General features: G+C 42.8%; 1 long non-coding RNA gene across 2 annotated transcripts in view; it reads right to left on the bottom strand.

Moving 5' to 3' along the window:
* Positions 1-341: 341 nt before the first annotated feature.
* The window catches only part of LOC129688327 (uncharacterized), a 43,390-nt gene continuing 24,881 nt past the window's right edge, over positions 342-18,850 (bottom strand). For both annotated transcript variants that reach the window (XR_008721918.1, XR_008721919.1), the window contains exon 3: positions 342-1,831. This is a non-coding gene — a long non-coding RNA (uncharacterized LOC129688327). The remainder of the gene's footprint in view (positions 1,832-18,850) is intronic.

Genomic DNA, 18,850 nt, shown 5'->3' with positions numbered 1-18,850 from the left:
ATTCTTTGCTGGGATATTAGCAGGGTTGAATTTCACACATAGCATTGTGGTAACCAGGCAGCTTTAACATATTCAGGACTGTTGGTAATGGAAAACATGAAGTTGAGCATTGTCCAGTTATCAATATCTACTCTCAAGAGCACTTTTTGTCTGTCTAGTTTTTTTGTTTTGTTTGTTTGTTTGTTTGCTTGTTTGGTCTCTTGAAAGATCTCCTATAGCCCAGCCTAGCCTTGAATTGGCTATATAATGGACAATATTCTTGAACTCCTGATCCTCCTGCTCCCCAAGGGATGAAATACCCAGTACAAGATCAGTTTAATCATTTAAAAGATTTATTTCCTTTGTAAATTCATTATAAACTAGTGTTTGCCCATCTGGTTTTTGTCTCTGTCAAGGAAGCACTTTGTTATGTCACCCCTCCCACTGTTGAACCAAGAGCCATGTCCTAGCATCAACACATCTTCTTAGGGGCTTTTTGAGACAGAGTCTTGAGTGTCCCAGGCTGGCCTCAAACTTGCTGCAGAGCTGAGAATGACCTTGTCCTGACCTTTCCATCATCTCCACCTCCTGAGCTCTAGAATTATAGGAATGTACTACCTAGTTTTTGAAGTCCTGGAGATCAAACCTAGGGCTTTGAGAATGCTGGGAGTAGCCTCCCAACTGAGCAACATTTTCAGCATTGTTTTTTTTTTTCCCCCTGTACTTTGTATGTTTTTTTTTTTTCTGTAATATTGTAAGAATATGAGCATTTTTTTTTCTGGGCTCACTGCTAAGCAATAATGTGCCCCAGGCATTTCCCCAAACCAGACTTCTTCAGTATGTGCAGTGCTTCCCTCTGACCCAAACTAAAAAGCACTGAAAGGAAGACACCACTAAACCTCTGACTTGTCTGCCATCCTTCCAGCTGCCATGTGCACACTGGAAGGGAGGGTACCGCAGATTACCTGGCTCCAGGTTTGCTTTTAGCACCATTATCAAGGCTGGGTCATGGCTGGTCAGAGACCCAACAATTATGGTCATTAGCAAGATGAGGCGATCTCACAGGTAAGGCAGGTTTCAGCTGCTTCAAAATAAAGAAATGTCAAATTGTTTACAGAGGTTTCCTTAGGCTCTGTGATGACAGTGTCAAACAAGATGACAAATGCCTTTGGCAGTCCAGGAGGATTTTCTTTGTCCCTCCTCCCACTCCACACCCTTGCTTCCTAACTCTTTACAACTAAGATCTTGAACTGGCTGGCAATCTGGGAAAATCTCCTCCTACTCAGTAAGAAGATGTAGTAAAAACAAAGTAAGAAAAGAAAACACCCCTCAACTGGGCTGATAGGTGAGCTAATGCAGGAACATGTAGCAGGAGGCAGGAAATTCTATCACAGTGACCATCTGTCCTCTGCCCACACTCCCATCCCTGGTACTTCTTTCCTATGATGATGGTTCTCTGGCTCCAGTATGCAGACTTTTTTCCACCCTATGCACCAAGACAAGAACCAGGCAAGTAGCCACTGAGAATAGACGAACCTAGTAACAAGGATGCCTGACTCTTGGTTCCTGGGTTACAGAGACTTAGATCCCCTTGTCTGATTCTACGTCATGGTAGCCTGCCTGGATTTCTGGGTAGAAGAAGTCTGACCTTCCCATTCCAGTGTACTTCACTGGATGTGAATTCTTGCTCTTTCTGATGGGCTCTTCTTGGCAAAAGATGATGTCCAGAGCTTATCTCTGCATTTAGTCTTCATCCTGCCTGAATTTAAAATAGAATTGGGAACTGGTGAAATGACCCAGCAGGTAAAGGTGTTTGGTGACTGATGACAGATGAAAAATCCAGGGACCCCATCTGTGGAAAGAGAGAATCAACTTGGTGAAGTTGGCCTCTACATGTATGGCATGGTACACACACACACACACACACACACACACACACACACACACACACACACTAATTAGAAACAAAAATGGGTGATTTTCACTGTAGCTAACACCACCATCCAGCTGCATGTCAAGATACCATATTCTATCATACTTTACGTCGGACTACATTCTTTGCCAACACATTTCTTCCATGCTCTGGGAATCAGGCTATTGGTGTGACATGAGTAAGCTAATCTGAAATACTGAGAAAGCCATGTTACTATGTGTATGGGGGATGCGTCAAGCCTGTGCCTGCCATTCCATTCATTCCAGACGCCCACCACTCATCTGAAGCTACCCATGGATACACGCTTGGAAACATCCTCCCAGGTTTCACAGCCAAGTGTCCACTGGGCCTATTTAATTGCCGGCTCTCTGTGCATTTGACCTGCCCCACTTGACCTGCTCCACTTAGTTGGAGTTAATTGCTCCCTACTCAATCATGTCACAAGAAAACCAGAGGTGGTGGTGGTTGCTGCAGCACAAAAGCTAGGCCTTCTTGATTTGATTGACTAGTGCATCTTGAATAACATTGAGCAAAAATGACTCCTAAGTGGTTCAAAATGAAACTCAGTCAAGTATAATCACCATATAACAAAAAGAATATAATTCAAAACTATTAAATTCTTAAAAACGGACCACATATGAAAGTTAAGTATCTCCCATTTAAGATAAATCTTCTTAAAACATATGGATTATGATGGCCTTGGGGGTCTTGCTTAAACCTCACCAAAGTGAGTTCTAGTAAAAGTTCAACCAAGTTGCATCAACCCTTTGACTTACTAATACTTTCCATGGTTCATTACTCTCATTTTGAGGCCTTGAGGCTTCAGCCCATTTAAAACATCTTTTTAACCTTAGATCTTTGAAGAGAACTTCTTAATGATACGTAATAAGATTTCAGTTCCTGAGGGTCTAGTCTCTGTTATCATTAACAGTGTTAAGCATCTGCATCTAAGCATCTGCAAATGCTTAGACATACCTGTTCTGTGACGAAGAAGTAGCCAGACCCCATCTGACACTCTGAAAGATGAATAAGCTCAAAAGGTACATGTTTTTCTCATAGTTTAAAAGTTAACAGTGTTGGAGTGTAGATCACTGGTATTTGCCTAACCTGTGTGAGGCCCTGAGGCCCAGCCTTGGCACCCTCAAAAAAAGATAAAAATAGTTTTGCTTCCCCCAATGATCTTTATAAATGTGTTCACCAGGTCCCATGCTTTTAGTCTTTATAAAGAGAGGCTGGGGACGTAGCTCATTTGGTACAGCACTTACCTAGCAAGAACAGGGAGAAATGAAGACCTGAAGGGGACAGGAGCTCCACAAGGAGAGCAACAGAACCAAAATATCTGGGCACAGTCTCAAAAAAGACTTCTAAGACTGATACTCCAACCAAGGACTATTCATGGAGATAACCTAGAACCCCTGCACAGATGTAACCCACGGCAGTTCAGTGTCCAAGCGGGTTCCCTAATAAGGGGAACAGGGACTTTCTCTGACATGAACTCAGTGGCTGGTTCTTTGATTACCTCCCCCTGATGGGAGAGTAGCCTTACCAGGCCACAGAGGAAAATAATGCATACAGTTCTGATAAGACTTGATAGACTAGGGTCAGATGGAAGGGGAGGAGGACCTCCCCTATCAGTGAACTGGGGGAGGGGCACAGAAGGAGATGAAGGATGATAAAGGGTGGTATTGGGAGGGAATGTGGGAGGGGGCTACAGCTGAGATACAATGTGAATAAACTGTAATTTATAAAAATATAAATAAATTTTTAAAAGTGAAAAAAAAAAAAGAAGTCCTAAGTTAGATTTCCAACTTTATAAAAACTGGTGCATTCTTAGTTGCCTCTTGACTGAGGCCAACCTGGGCTACAAGAGACCCAGTCTAAATAAATAAATAAATAGCTCTAAAAATTCTATGAAGAGTAGCCAGCAACTTAACCTATTAAAAAGGAAGTACAAAATCTATCTATTATTCTATTGTTCCTCCCAGTCTCAGCCTCGGCAGTGAGTAATGGGTTGAAAAGCCCTAAGGAGTTCTTCCAGAACTGGGGGATAAAACAAAAGTCAAGAGACCAAACTGCCATTAAAGAACTGACATGGAGCTGGAGACTCAGAGGCACTGTGTGCAGGGCTGAGGAAGGGCCCTAGCAGGTACAGAAATGTTCCTATCCAGAATTCTCCTTTATTTCTGGAGAACAAATATCCAAAATCTTAATTTTCATCATTCATTAAAAAAAGGATGTGTTCACTTTGACAAATAAATAAATAAATCCCATAAACTGTAAATGAAAACAAAAGAATAACTGGGCTTCATAAAAAATTAAATATTCACAGGAAAGCGTCAAAAAAAAAAAAAAACTAGATGAGGACTGGCTGCATTGTCTTCCTCTGTGGTAAGGTTGCTCCCCCTTCAGGGGAAGGTGATCAAAGAGCCAGCCACGGAGTTCATGCCAGAGACAGTCCCTGTTCCCCTTACTAGGTACCCACTTGGAGGCTGAGCTCCCATAGGCTACATCTGAGCAAGGGGTCTAGGTTAACTCCATGGAATTGTTAAAACTGCATAGGAAACTGTATATTACACCAAGTAAGAGAAGCAAGACACAAAAAAGAGTCTGAACCTCATAATCTGTTTATGTGAAATTCTTAAACAGGCAAAGCCAGTCTTAGAAGAAAAGAAAAAGTAATCCGTGGCTTCTAGGGCTGGAGTCTGGAAAGTGCTGCACAGAGTGGGAGGGGACTGGTCAGCCGGTAGGAATGTTCTGTATCTTCAGTGTGAGGGCTTGTGGTTACAGACGGGGATTTCAACTGCAAAAACTCATCAAACTGAAAACAACCAAAATGGAAAAAACAAAACAAAACAAAAAAACCCACAGCAGATAATGCATTTAAAATAGGTACAAACTTTACCCCAATTAAATTACTTTTTAGAATAACCAGCCCTTTTGCTTTGCAATAGAAAAAAAAAATGAGTTATTTATACTTTGAGAATAGGACAACTTGGTATCAAGACTGGAAGGTATGGGGTGTAGCAGTGATGTTGTGTTTGTGTAGCATGTGGAAAGCCCCCCTCACCCCAGAAACAAGAGGCTTTGAGGAGAGTTATTTCACTTCAAAATAGACTTTATTCTTCTGAGTAGTTGTGGGTTCACTGAGCAAGAAATGCAGATATTTCCAACTTAACCTCTGTCCCCCGCAAGCAGGCAGCCCCTCCCTCCATCAGCACCCAATCCACTTGTGAAAACTGATGATTCTGCATTAAACTATCACTATCACCTGAAGTCCACAGTCCACACCAAGTCCTGGTATTGGACACTCCATGGGTTTGTACAGATGTACAGTGACATATACCTAGACCACTAGAGCATCACTCCGAGTGTTTTCACTGCTCTAAAAATCCCTTTGTAGTTCATTCTCTTGTCCTTCTCTACTTCCCCCTTACATCCCCAACCCCCAGCAGCCCCTGCTGTGTGGTTTCCCTCTTCAAGGTGTCACAGAGCTGTCACAGCCTGCACAGAACGCACACTGGCTTCATCCCTTAGACATCTTTTCATCTGGTGGTAGAACTTTTTTTTTTTTAATTGCTGGTGTCAACTTATCTAGAGGTACTATAGTTATCATTTACCCATTTACTATTGCATTTACCTACTTACCTTCTATATTACTTATTCTTGTGGCTGTGACAAAATACCTCACAAAAGCAACTTAAGAAGGGTTCATTTTGGCTCTCCTCTTAAGGGTAGAGTGCAGGGTGTTGGGAAAGAAATCCTGCCTAGCAGGAGTGCTAGGCAGCTGCTTACACTGTGTCTGCAGTATGGAAGCAGAGAGCTGGAAATGCAGCTCTCCTGTTTTCTCCCCTTAATTCCATCTGGGGACTGAGCCCAAGAAAAGTTACTGTCCATATTCAGAGGGAGTGTTCCCTCAGTTAAAGCTTCCTGGAAACACCTTCATGGAAATGTTCAGGGCTCTGTCTCCCAGATGATTCTAACCAAGAAGACAATGACAGCGAACCAGCAGTGGTAGTCAAGGATTGTTTCAAGGTTTCGGCAATGTGAATAAAGCTGCAAATATTCATGTGTAGATTTTCGTGGTTTGTTTTGTTATGGTTTGAACTTTTGTTTTCTTTTTCCTGGTGCTGGGGCTCAAAACCACACCCTCACAAATGGTAGGCAAGCACACCACTACACCCCAGCTCAAACAGAGTTTTGTGTTAACATACTTTTTAATAAGTTGGATAAATATCTTGGAGTACAGGAAGCCTCTGGGACTGAATCCAACAGTGTTAGCCATTAAACCTATCTACTCAGAGCCTACAGAAATTCTTCAGTTACAATTCTGATTTTCCTACTCTTGTATTGGATCCTATGAAAAGTGCCTGGTCTTGGAGTGATTGTGGCAGTAAATGGAAGAGGCCAGGAAAGGAGAGAAGTGAAGATCTAGGTTCTGGGTTGGCTGGATTATATTTACAGTTCTTTGAGAGAGCAGTCTCTCCAGACCCAGCAAAGCTTCAAGATGTCCAATTATCAGAATGCAAAAATTTAAAAAAAAAATGACTAAGACACAAGGGGTGAGACTCAGTGTTTAACATTCCCCAAGAACGAGTGCAAATGTTCACATTCACGTGCACACGCAGGCACTATACTCAACTACACTCAACTGAAGAACTTGGAATCAGAGAAGGCAGCCAACTATAGTGAAAGAGGTGCTCAAATACAGCCCTCTGCTTTCCAGGAGCGAAGTGGACAGTTCTCTCCTCTTCCCTTTCTTCCACGGGTATTAGAAACAGTAACCACCTGTAAGATCCAGCTAGCTCCCAGCCTCAGCTCTGGCACCAGAATAGTGCTATATCACGATCCCAGCAGAGGGCAGCAAGCCAACTTCCACCACCATATAAGTTACCAGGAAGAGACTGCCAGCTACAGACATGAGGTATTAGATTTCTCAGCTACAGACCACAGGATCTGCCCCAGCTAGTATAAACGGAAAGGTATCTATTAAGGGTTAAAGACAGATCACAGCACCACTGGAGACACAAAGGAAGCAAACACTGGAAGGAGCCTTTCAGAAGGACTCTCAAAACCACAACAGAGGCTATACATTCATGTCACCTCCTGCTTCTGTATGATCAGGAAGCTTCAGAAGCAGGAAGCAGCTACCCCTGTCACCTAATGGAAGCCATCTCCTAAATCAGGAAGCCACTGGCAACCTCCAATTTTATACAGCCCTACCATCTCTCAGTATTTGCACTATCACATGCAAAAGAACACACACACACACACACACACACACACACACACACACACACAAGCACACATGATTTGAGGAAAGTAATTCACATCTACTCTAGCCAGATAGGAATGTGAGAAATACCATTTGTAACTCCACCTCTTAGAATAGAAGGTAAACATACCAATCCTCTCTTTCTACAGGGTCCTAGAAGACCAGGCTGGCCTGAAACTCACAGCTGTGTGCTTGCCTCTACCTCCTGAGTGCTGAAATTAAAAGCATATATCACCACGCCTAGTCTGTTTATATTTGTTTGGTTTATATTTTTTCTTTTGTTTGTTTGTTTTGGCTTTGGTTTTTGGTTCTTGGTTTTTTAAGACAGAGTTTTTCTGTGTAGTCCTGGCTGTCCTAGACCTCACTCTGTAGACCAGGCTGACCTCAAACTCAAGAGATCCTCCTGCCTCATGAGTGCTCGGAATTAAGGGTGGGAGGCCACTACCAGGTTGTTTGTTAGCTTTTTAAACATTGTAAATAGCTGAAATTTTTGTCTCTAATTACAGGGCCACAGCCAAGAGGCTTTATAAATATGCCCACTTTTCTGTATTACTCAAAAACGTGCAATATTCCTTTGTCTTCCATTTCTGTTCTAAGCATGCTTTCTCGGGTATTTGGAGAGGACTTACTGGTTCTCTGAAGCTCCCCTGTGATATTTATCTACCATGTTGCTCATTGAACTCCGTGAGGCTTAACTCAGCATAGCCCTCTTTTGCTTGCCTTCCTTTGTGTAATATTTTGTAAATTCTCTGAGAACTTCATACAAGGTATTTTGATCATATTCACTTCCAACTCCTCCCACAACTTCTCCCAGGAGGGTTTGTAGACCATCTTTCCACCTTCCCTCGGAGACTAGGAATTAAATAAACTCCCTGGTAGGCAGACTGGGAGTGGGGTTATGACTAGGTAATAGAGATGGCAATTTTCCAAGATACCTGGCTTCTTCCTCATCCTCTTGACTTGAGACAGAAGCCTAACAGCTTTTGCAGGCTTTGTCTTCCACCTGCAGGCACTCTGCTGATGGACTGGCTCAACAAGTCCAAGGTCTGCTCAAGACAAGTCACATAAGTTCTGGGCTATTCAACCACCCTAGCTTTCTTCAAACTCATAAACCTAAGCTGGTCAAAGAAAACGATTTAGAGGGCTTAAAACCCCCAGCCCTCGAGAAAGGACTGGATATTTTGGCTTTCTGAGCACTACCCTCCTCCACACACAGCTTTGTGCAGAGAATCTTTTCCCCTGTGTGTCTGCTGCATGAGTTTCCTCACCTGCAATGAACATCTTTCTTTAACTGCTAATTCGGTCTGCTGTGCTTGAGATTTCTCTGCTCTTTCATGCCAGATTTTTTTTTCTGCCTTTTAATTTTTCAGCTGGTGGGAAAATGAACCTCATCAGCCTCCCTATACCATATCACCATTAACTTCCAACTTCTTTCATAACACCAAGTTCAATTTGTGCTGCTCATATACTCATGAGTGTGGGGCTATCCACTGGGGGATGATTGATCTACCGATGACCACAGCCTTAAAAAAAAATAAATAAAAAGAACTACTGATAGTTGATGGCTAGGGCTCTGGGATCATGATCTAAAATTTGGAATAGGCTTGTGCAGGGAACCACCTGCTGTGATTTCGTAAGTGCAGAAGTCCTGTCATATTCAAAACACACTATTTCCCTCTGGCCCTCCCTGACCTTTGGCTATTACAATCTTTCTTCTCCCCCTTTTAAGATAATCCCTGAGCCTTGTTCAGGAGTAGGAGTAGGCATAAGTGTCCCATTTGTAGGTGAGCACGGGAAACAACTTTTTTTCCTCCTAGTCTTCATTCTTCTCCCCTGGGCAGCTGCTGAGATTTACAGCTTGCTTGCCCTGGGATTTTTCTTTAAACTCTGACAAAATTGTCCTTGACTAAAACAAAAGGCAACAACAAAACTCCATGGCCCTGCTTGCTATGGTCCAACTTTTCAAAGGCTCAAGGGCCTCTGTAGGGACACTGAAAAGTCACTGTGCTTACTTCCCTGCGGCCGTACACTCATGGTTTCTTAGGCTGTAGTACAAGTTTGTCCTAACTCCAACAGAGATTTTGAGGTGTACCCATTTTACCAAGAGCAAGACAGTCAGTCCCCAGATACAGAAGCCATTATTCTCAGACAGGCCAGCACAGGAGATTTAGCACCTGGTCTGACTTTTTCTGTTCCTTAAAATTCATTAAGAAGTTCGTGTAATCTATAAGACACATGGATGCATGTGTCTTATAGACCTTGGAGTTAAAGACCCTGGAGTTATAATCAAAAGCCCTGAATTCAAATATTAATTCTCTGATAATTTATATAGGCAGTTTTGATCAACTCATTCACTTAAATCCTTGAGATATTCGTTTTTATATTGCTAAAAAAAATCCTGCTATCAAACACAGTCAACCCTCTAGGTCTGTGGATTCTACATATACGGATTTAATCAACCACAGACTTAATATATTAGAAAAAAATGTGTAAGTCTGATATGGTGTTATATGCCTATAATCCCAGCATTGAGGAGGCTGAGGCAAGTAGATTACTGTGAGTGGCCAACTGGGCTGCATAGTGAGGTCCTGTCCCAAGAAACTAAAATAAATAAAATTAATAAACATGTACAGGTTTCTTATCTTGCCATTCTTATCTAAATTATAGACAACAGTTATTTACAAAGCCTTTACATCATATATAGTATTACAAGTAATCCAGAGATAACTTATAATAACAGGATATAGAGGGATGTGCATAGGCCAAATGCAAACAAAATGCAATTTTGTATAAGGAACTGAGCATCTACAGATATGGCCAACTGTAGGAATCCTTAAAGCAGGCCCCTAAGGATACTGAGGAAGAACTATATTTCATAAAACTAGTAAGAAAAGGAAAGGCAACATATGTTGAAATTTTGTGACAGCTGGACCTGTAGCACAAGCCTGGAACTCTAGCTATCAGGTAAGCTGTGATAGTATTCTAAATTGTGATGGCTAATCTTGGTTGTCTATTTGACATATCAGTTGAAGGATTGTCTCCATCAGATTGGCTTGTAGGCATATCCATGGGGCATCTTCTTGATAGATAATTGACATAGGAGGGTCCAGTCCACTGTGGGCTCTATCATCCATAGGTGAGTGGGCCAACCTAAGAGAAGTAGCTGAACATAAGCCTGGGAGCAAGCCAGTGAGCAGCATTCCTTTGTGGTTTCTGCTTCCAGTTCATACCCTTTTGGCATTCCTTCCCTGAATTTCTTAAATCATGGACTGTAATGTATAATATGAAAAACAAAAAAACAGTCCTCCCCCAAGCTGTTCTTGGTCATGACGTTTATCACAGAAACAAAAAGCACACTAGGTCACAAGTTAAAGTCTGCTTCCTAAGTTCAAGGCAAATCTGGGTATCTCAGTAAAACTGATCAAATTAAGAAGCAAAGAAGAAAGAAAGTGATGTAATTATATTTTAATTTTTTTAATTAGTTAATTTTACAAAAAGTAGAAAGAAATCTGGAGATGTAAGTCAATAGTGGACACTTGTTAGAATGTGTGAGTTCAATCCTCAACATTACAAGCACAAAGATAAAAAGTTGTGCAAACTGAAAACCATTGGCCTCAGCTAGTGAGTGGGATATACTTCATGAACTAACTCATGATCTATTAAGACTGGGGCAACACCTCAGGAATTAGTTGTCATGAAATTATCAGGACTGTTTGCAAACTGGGCTAAGAAGGATTCTGAATTCACTGAGAAAAAAAAAACAACTGTTGGGTAGAAATTCCTGCTGCAATTACGAAAGGTTGATGGCATCAGAAGGGCATTGGCTGGTAAGCAGGGTGCCACTGATGTCACATATTTAACATTACTCCTCTCAACAGGTAGGTGTTGTGATTGTCATCATAATGTCAGATGTCATCTTCAGCCACCTGAAGAAGATAAGGCCAGTTCGTTGAAGAAGCAACAGGATAGCAACCCAAGAAAAGTGTGACTTAAAAAAGCAAGGGACTTTGTTGGACTAGGAGTTCGTTTCTTAAATAGCAAACCCTAGCCAAGACAGACTGTTCCTGTCTGAAGTTTCACTGGCTGGAACTAGAGGTGTACAAATAGCACTCTTGCTCCCGGTGGAAAGTTCCTCCCTATCTCTCTTGCCTCCTGCCTTGCCAGATGAAAACTTACAGAACCATCTTATCTACTCCCCTAGTGTTAGCCTCCTCCACGATCACTGTGGCCTGGACCTCCTAAGCCCTGTTCCTGTCAATCTAAGTGGGATCTATACTTGAAAGTTTATATGGGACCAAGTACCTAGATAAAAGTAACAGAAGACATTCCTGATGAGTTTGTGCAGGAAAAAAAAAAAAAAAAACTCATTTGTTTTGTTTTTTAAATATTAGGTAGTTCTCATTATCTGAGAGACAATCAAGAACAGCAAAGAACACTGTGAAAAACCACTTCACAGAACTGGGACCAGCGGACAAAGCGTAGAATCCTGGTCTGTTAATACCACTGACATGATATGCTCCAGTCCATGCAGCTGTTCCTCCAGCCTCTACCGGCTGTGGAGGATGTTGCTACTGCCTCCCTCAGCTGATTGGATTCTTAGAGCCTATTGGTTTTTTATGTCATTAGTTTCCAAACCAAAGTCAGAGGGAAAAGCAACTAAGTGACACAGGTGAAGCCAGGCACCCAAGCCTCGAACAGGAAACTTGAAAGTCCCAAATATTTAGCCTTACAGTAGGGTATAGGCTCTGGCACATCAGTTCAGAAGGATTAAATGCTGGATGTATTTTTGGGCTACGGTGCTACAGTAATAACAACAGGTGCAAGGAATCAGGGATGGTCAAGCCATAATATCAGAATATTGCTTTGCTAATTCCTAAAACCCAGTTACACCACGATGTGGGCCACAAAAATAGAAGAAAAGACAACAACAAAAAAAACAATTTAAATTTCCAATTCTTTGCTCCAACAGAGACTTCAAATTGTCAGGGTCATCTTTTTTTTTTTTTTTTTAATTCTATACTTAAGATTACTATACCTTCAGATTACTAGCAATCAGCCAGAACCCTGATTGATAATAGTCACTCATTCCTTTCTCTGCTTCTCTCCTGAAGCAGACCACATCCTGCAACCTCAGATGAAATTGGGCAGTGTCTCATGCCAAACCTTCCTTGGCTTTCCCTCTTTTCCACTGTGGTTTATTTCCCAATCCTCAGCTAACTCAGCCTTAATACTCGATTGGTCTTTTAGCTGTCCTTCATTCTGCCTCAGCTCTAGTGCAAACATCCTTCATCTCTCCATCCACCCAATCATCCATCCATGCATTTATTCATTCATATACCCACACAACCAACTATCTATCTATTCAGCCATCCTGCCAACTAGCCAGCCACCCACCCAGCAACACTATCCACCCATTCATCTACCATTTCAACTCATATTATTGAATGCATTACTATGTGCTGGACAGCATAAATACTATAATAAATGAGTCCCTGGCAGACATGATGGACACTAATAAAACAGCTCCCCTAATAAATACATAATCAAAGGTGCTATGAAAGAAAATTACAGGGTGCTATGAAAGCATCACAATGAGGCCCTGCATTGGTGAAGAGGCCAGGGAAGCTTTCCCAAATGACATGACCTTTGAGAAGGGTTAAAGGATAGAGGATATAACCTGGCTTAGGTGGGTAGGACTAAGATCTTCTAACAAAGAGAACCAGTGAGTATGGATACTTCAGATAGAAAGAATCAGGATACATTTTGGAAATCAAAAGTTTGATATGACAGAGGAGCCTATCCTTTATATCATAATTCCAGGACTGGACAGCAGGCCTGGCATACAACAAGGGTTTCAATAATTTGCTGAGGTAGAGAATGGATAGATAGGTAGATGGATGATAGAAATATATGGGCAAAGAGATGAAGCTGAAATTTATGGCACAGTCTACAACTGAGAAGCAGAGCTGCAGCCTCCGGGCTAGTCTGTCACCTCTAATCTCTAACCTTACATCCACTTATGCCACCCAGGCACTTATCACATTGTATATAATTGACTGGTTATTGTCTCCTCTTCCTCCATAATGAGTGTCAAAGGCCCTTGTCTTGTTTACCAAGAGTCCCAGCACCCAGCCCATTGCCTGTACAGAGGAAGTATTGCATATAAATATTTAATGAGTTGGTAGGCATCAAAGTCAGGAGGGCAGAAGAGGGTGGAGTTGAGAGTGAGTAACAGGAGTCAGCTGCCAGCACAGGAAGGGCTGAAAGCCAAGTGGAGCACACACATGCCAGTGGCATTCAACATTCATGTCTGGAGACAAGCCCAGAGCCTGCAGGTGAGCAAGGAAGCAGGTGCAAAGAACTCAAGTAGGAACCACAGGGTAGGTCCACGCCATCCAGGGTATGGCATCCTTCTGGCAGCTCTACAGGACCTGGTTTATAATTTTCAGGCTATACCACAGCCTTCAGGAGGCCTCACCCTTGACATTTAACCTTTTGCACTGACAGAGGGGGAGGGAAGAGATTGTATGTATACATACACATATATGTATAGGCCAAATTCCCCCCATACACATATACGAATGCCTGTTCTCTTGACCTGTGCTGCTACTGTCCGGCCCAGTGACTAGCCTATTGGAGGAGTGAGCAAGCATGTACTAGAGAAGCTTGAGCCCTAGACCAGTGGCCAGACCAGGCGGATGGATATCCCCTACACAAACGGAACCTTGCTGAGAAAGATAGAAACACCAGGTCCCACAAATGGTTGTGAGTTGTCTGGATGCTTCTTGTTAGCTTGCTGGAAACCAGACTTCCTACACTGCCTATTCTGGTCCTCTTGTTTTGACTTAATGCCTTCCAAAACTATCAGTTCCTCCTATTTCATTCTGCCCCTTTATCTCCTTGCTTCTGCAAAGACTATACTGTTCATGTGCCATTTAGAAAGTATTTAGTAAGAGTCCCTAGTATGTCTTGGGAATGAAGTCACCTTACAGGGTTTTATGTATGTATGTATGTATGTATGTATGTATGTATGTATGTATGTATGTATGTATGTACACAGGGTCTCACTGTTTGGCCCAAGCTGGCAGGAAATGCACAATCCTTCTGCCTTAGCCTCCCTTGAGGCTGAGCTTGTAGCTATGATCCATTGTGCCCTGCCTTTACAATTTAACCTTAATGTTTTCCTTAAATGTATTTCCTCATAGATGATGATGACTAATGAAACAGGATTAAAGGTATGTAGGTCAGAGATGCCACTAATTAATTGCTCCCAAAATTCCTAGCCATGTGGTCCTTCAAGGGAGCTAGACACAAACGCCAAGTTGGCCCCATTTGCAGCGATGATAAACCCCTAAGGCTTCATCTTGGCACCAACACTTGTTCACTTTACCCGTGGCCACTCCTCACACCTGTCAAGGATGTCAATCCTTGGGCCTCATCATGTTATACTACAGAGGTTTCCAGGGACAGTGATCAAAAGCCAAGCCAGTCCCAGGTGAACCAAGACACTTGGTCAAACTCTTTGTTCTAGGAAAGGCAGCTTGGACCTTTCAGAAAGGGAGAGGCAATGCCTGCTGCACGAAGGGACTGGCTCTCCTCCAATCAGGCACTCAGCCAACCCCAGCTCCCTAGATCCAGGCCACTCATACCTTGGGGCCTGCTGACTCAGCCACACCTGGGCTGCCAAGTCAGTCATTGTGACAGCAACAGGAAAAGCAGCTTTGAGATCTGGAGAGGAGACAGACACACTGCTCTGCTTTATTGCTGAGTCCCTCACTGACCACTGCAGAGTCAAACTCAATAATCTAGTCTCTCTCTCTAGTGAGAGGCTTAGAGTAAACCCTCAAACCCTGGCCTCATGTGCCACCCTCCTCAATTCTTTTTCCCTGCCCCTAAGCTTCATGACAATCCTCTTCCATCCCTACCTCAAGGATAAGCCTAGATATTCTTTGTTGCCTAAAATACAGGCTACCTTTAATGTCATAGATGCTTTAAGTCTCTGCCCAGGCCATTTTGGCCAGTATCCAACAATATCCCACTGGTTTTTACCCCTGCAGTGACTTTGCCCTATGTCAGCCAAACTTCCTGTGGCCCAGGGCTGGGATTTTCACATTCTAGTCACACCTGTAGTCGGCTCCCTCACTCTAGTTCACTCTTCTTTTGAAGATCTGCTTTCCAGGCTAAGCAACCCTAGGAAATCTGCATGTTGACTTTCTGAACCTCTGAGCCAGCATCATCTGTAAAGTCTATCCTAACCCAACCCAGTTGCACCCTCAGGGTCAGTCACAGTGAGCCTGTTGAAAAGGTGGAAATGAGGCACCAAGGCAAGTAGCAATCTTTCCTCTTCTCAATCAACACACTTACCACCAGCTAGCTGCCCCTGTCTCTCTCTCTCTCTCTCTCTCTCTCTCTCTCACACACACACACACACACACACACACACACACACACACACACACAAAGAGGGTGCAGAAGAAAGGAGTTGTTTGCAGCCTCACAGCTTCAGAGCTGGAAGGCACTGGGTGTGTCACGGAACCCTGCTCTTCATTTGTATGGGAATCTTGCTGTACTATGCAAAACAAAGGGCTTCAGCCTTTGCTCAGCTCTGCCTGGATGGGTGTTTCTTTTCTTTTCCTGTGGCTAGCTGATAGTTGGGAACGCTCTGTAACCCCCACACTCATCTCTCTGAAGGAGACAGATCCTTGTGATATGTGTTGTAAGCCAATGCTGGATTCTGACAAGTCTTACCCTACAGATACCACTGTGGGTTGGGGTGGCATCTCCCTTCCGTGATGTAACCAGCTCCAGCTGTGCCAATCAGATCCCAGCATGGTTCACTCAAGTTAAGACAATGTGAGTTAGTATCTTTGTTACTGTTCTATTGTTATGAATAGACACCCTAACCAAGGCATCTTAGAAAGGAGCACATTTAATTATGGGCTTGCTTGCAGTTTCAGAGGGTGGGTCCATGATCATGGCTGGAAGCATGGCTGCAGGAAGGCAGGAATGGAGCTGGAGCAATAGCTGAGAGCTTATACTTGATCCACAAGCACTTGGCAGAGAGAGGTGGTGACAGGGGTTGGGGAGAGGGTGGGACTTGACCTGGTTTAGACTTTTTGAAACTCCATGTCAACTGACACACATCCAACAATCCCACACATCTTAAATCCTTCCTCAACAGTCTACCAAGTAGGAACCAAACGTTCAAATATGTGAGCCTGTGGGAGCCATTCTCATCCGAATCACCATGGGTAGGTTTATTTTCCAAAGGAATTCTGATCAAGTTGAGGGCAGGGTATAATGAAAGCTCAGCAACCAGCCAGGAGTAGCAGTAGTCCCCAGGTCTAAAACTAGGGGAAAAGGCTGGTTGCAAAGCCTAGAAAGTGGGTTAGTGTACTGGAGATGGGCTACTAGTACCATGCAGAGGCTTTCACATATACTCTCTCTCCACCAACCCCACCACCCAGAGTCAGAAGACAGTGCTAAGGTGAATCTCGGCAGAAGGCGGCTTTCCAGTAGTTTCCTAGACAAACCACCATGAGTACAAATTGTGCACAAGGGGCTATGGAACAGGGAAGCTGAATTTTTGTTGTCAGATGCAAAAGCTGAGTGGGATGAAGGAAGTGAGAATTCTGAGAGTTTATGAGTCAAAACGTGAATGGTGAGGACAGGAAGCCCAGACAGAGTGCACAGAAAGCCTAGGGTCCCTGCCTAAGAGAGGAGTGCCTGGGGCTTACTAGAGTTGGGCTTCAGCTGTGGTCTAGCTCTATCATGCTCCAAGATTTCTTTGCGGCCCAAAGCTGAGGGCCCACTTCTTTACAGAGAGAACCTGTCTGACTGGACTCTCCAAGTCCTTGTCGGAGTAGATGGTGACTGAGTGACTGAAGTTTCTTTGAGCCTGGAGCCTTCTAAAGGTCTATATACAGTCTAATTGGAATTCAAACCTCACACATCTCAATATAGAAGGTGCATAAAAATCCCCCAGGGGTCTTTTAAAATGACAGTACTGATCCAGAAGGTCTTGGCGGACTGGAAGATCCTGTTTCCAACTGCTATCAAACACCCTGATGGTACAGATGCTCTCTGGCCACAAGCCACACTCAAGCAGCAAGGCCTTAACCTAGTAGTTTTCCAACTAGATAGAACTGGAACCGGTTGGAGCTTTGAGGGGGTCAAATGCAACCAGAGTAGGATACCAGGCCAGCCAACAGCTAATGAGCCTTTGATAGCAGTCCTTGCAGGAACCATCCTCCTTGGATATCCATTGCTGCCCTTCTTGTGTCCTTCCCTCCTGTCTCCATGGTAGCACAGAGAGAGCTGGCCCACAAGCTTGGAATACAGTTGTTTTCACATGAAGTAGAACAAACATACTCTGCCTGCCCACTGATGACTAAGGTTCTGAAGTACAATTCTATGATTGGCACAAGACAGTGAGAAGGGTGAAAACAAAATAAAAAAAAAAAAGCCAGATGTAGGTGGCAAAGCATCTAATATCCTCTTCCACATCACTGAACCTGGGGTGAGATGCAGAAGAAGACCTTTAGAGCTCCTTCCAGGCCTCTGCTTAGCAAGGCCAGAGCACCACTAAAAACAAAAACAAACAAACAAAAAACAACCCTTTTGAGATATGGCCTTAGTCTTGGACCTGGTTCAATCTAAGGCTTTTGCTGAGGGACCTGACTTGACTTCATGGATCTCCCATGATACTTCTTGTCATCCTCTAATTCTGGTTTCCCTCCTCCAAAGCTCCAGTTTAGTGATGACATTGGTAGTCCTAGAGAAGGGGTGACACACATCAGTCCACCAGATTCACTCAGCTACTACTAAAAGCACAGGTACAGGAAATAGGATTTTACATTCTATTGTATTGAATCTCAAATGTTATCCCTAATTTACCGTGTCCTTTGTAGCTATTATTATTATTGTTATTGCCATTATTATTATTATTATTATTATTATTATTATTATTATTTTATTATTATTTGAGAGATCCTGACCTGAGGCAATAAAACAGAGAGTAACAGAAAGAGAAAGCTTGCATTGTGCTTTGGCTTCCACATGTACATGTGTAGGTGTGTGCACTTGAATATGCTCACATGGACATATATATATATATGACACACACACACACACATATATATATGACACATATATCACACCAACACACAAGCAAACAAATAATATAAACAATGTTCATTTTTAAAAATTAGAAGCATTTTTGGTAGCTGCCTCTTGAAAAGCTCACCTCTGTACTGAAATGTGTACCATTCTTTCCCTAAGCAATTCTTTCTCACACTAATGCCCACACTTAAAACTATTCGTGGTCTTTTCTTGATTAACAAAGTCTGCTTCATTAAAAAAAAAAGTAGTGTTATAACGGCTTTAAATACTATTAGAACAATTTTCTAGTTTTGGAGGAGAGACATGCATATTGTTCTGTTAGTTCCAGTCTCTTGACTAACCAGCTAGGTTGAGTAAGTTTACAACTTGTTTTGCCAAAGTGTGTTGTTGTTGTTGTTGTTGTTTTGGTGGTGATACTAGTCCGTAGACCCGGGCCTCACTTACACTAAACCAATTTGTTTTGATTGCTCATCAACTATTTATTTATGTTCTAATTCATTTATCCATTGCAAAAGACAAGCTAATTTTAGCTGTGACTGTAGTAT

Source organism: Psammomys obesus, unplaced genomic scaffold (assembly GCF_907164565.1).
Source record: "Psammomys obesus unplaced genomic scaffold, mPsaObe1.curated_primary_1811, whole genome shotgun sequence".
NCBI classification, from domain to species: Eukaryota; Metazoa; Chordata; class Mammalia; order Rodentia; family Muridae; genus Psammomys; species Psammomys obesus.
This window is presented reverse-complemented; position numbering and strand designations above follow the sequence as displayed.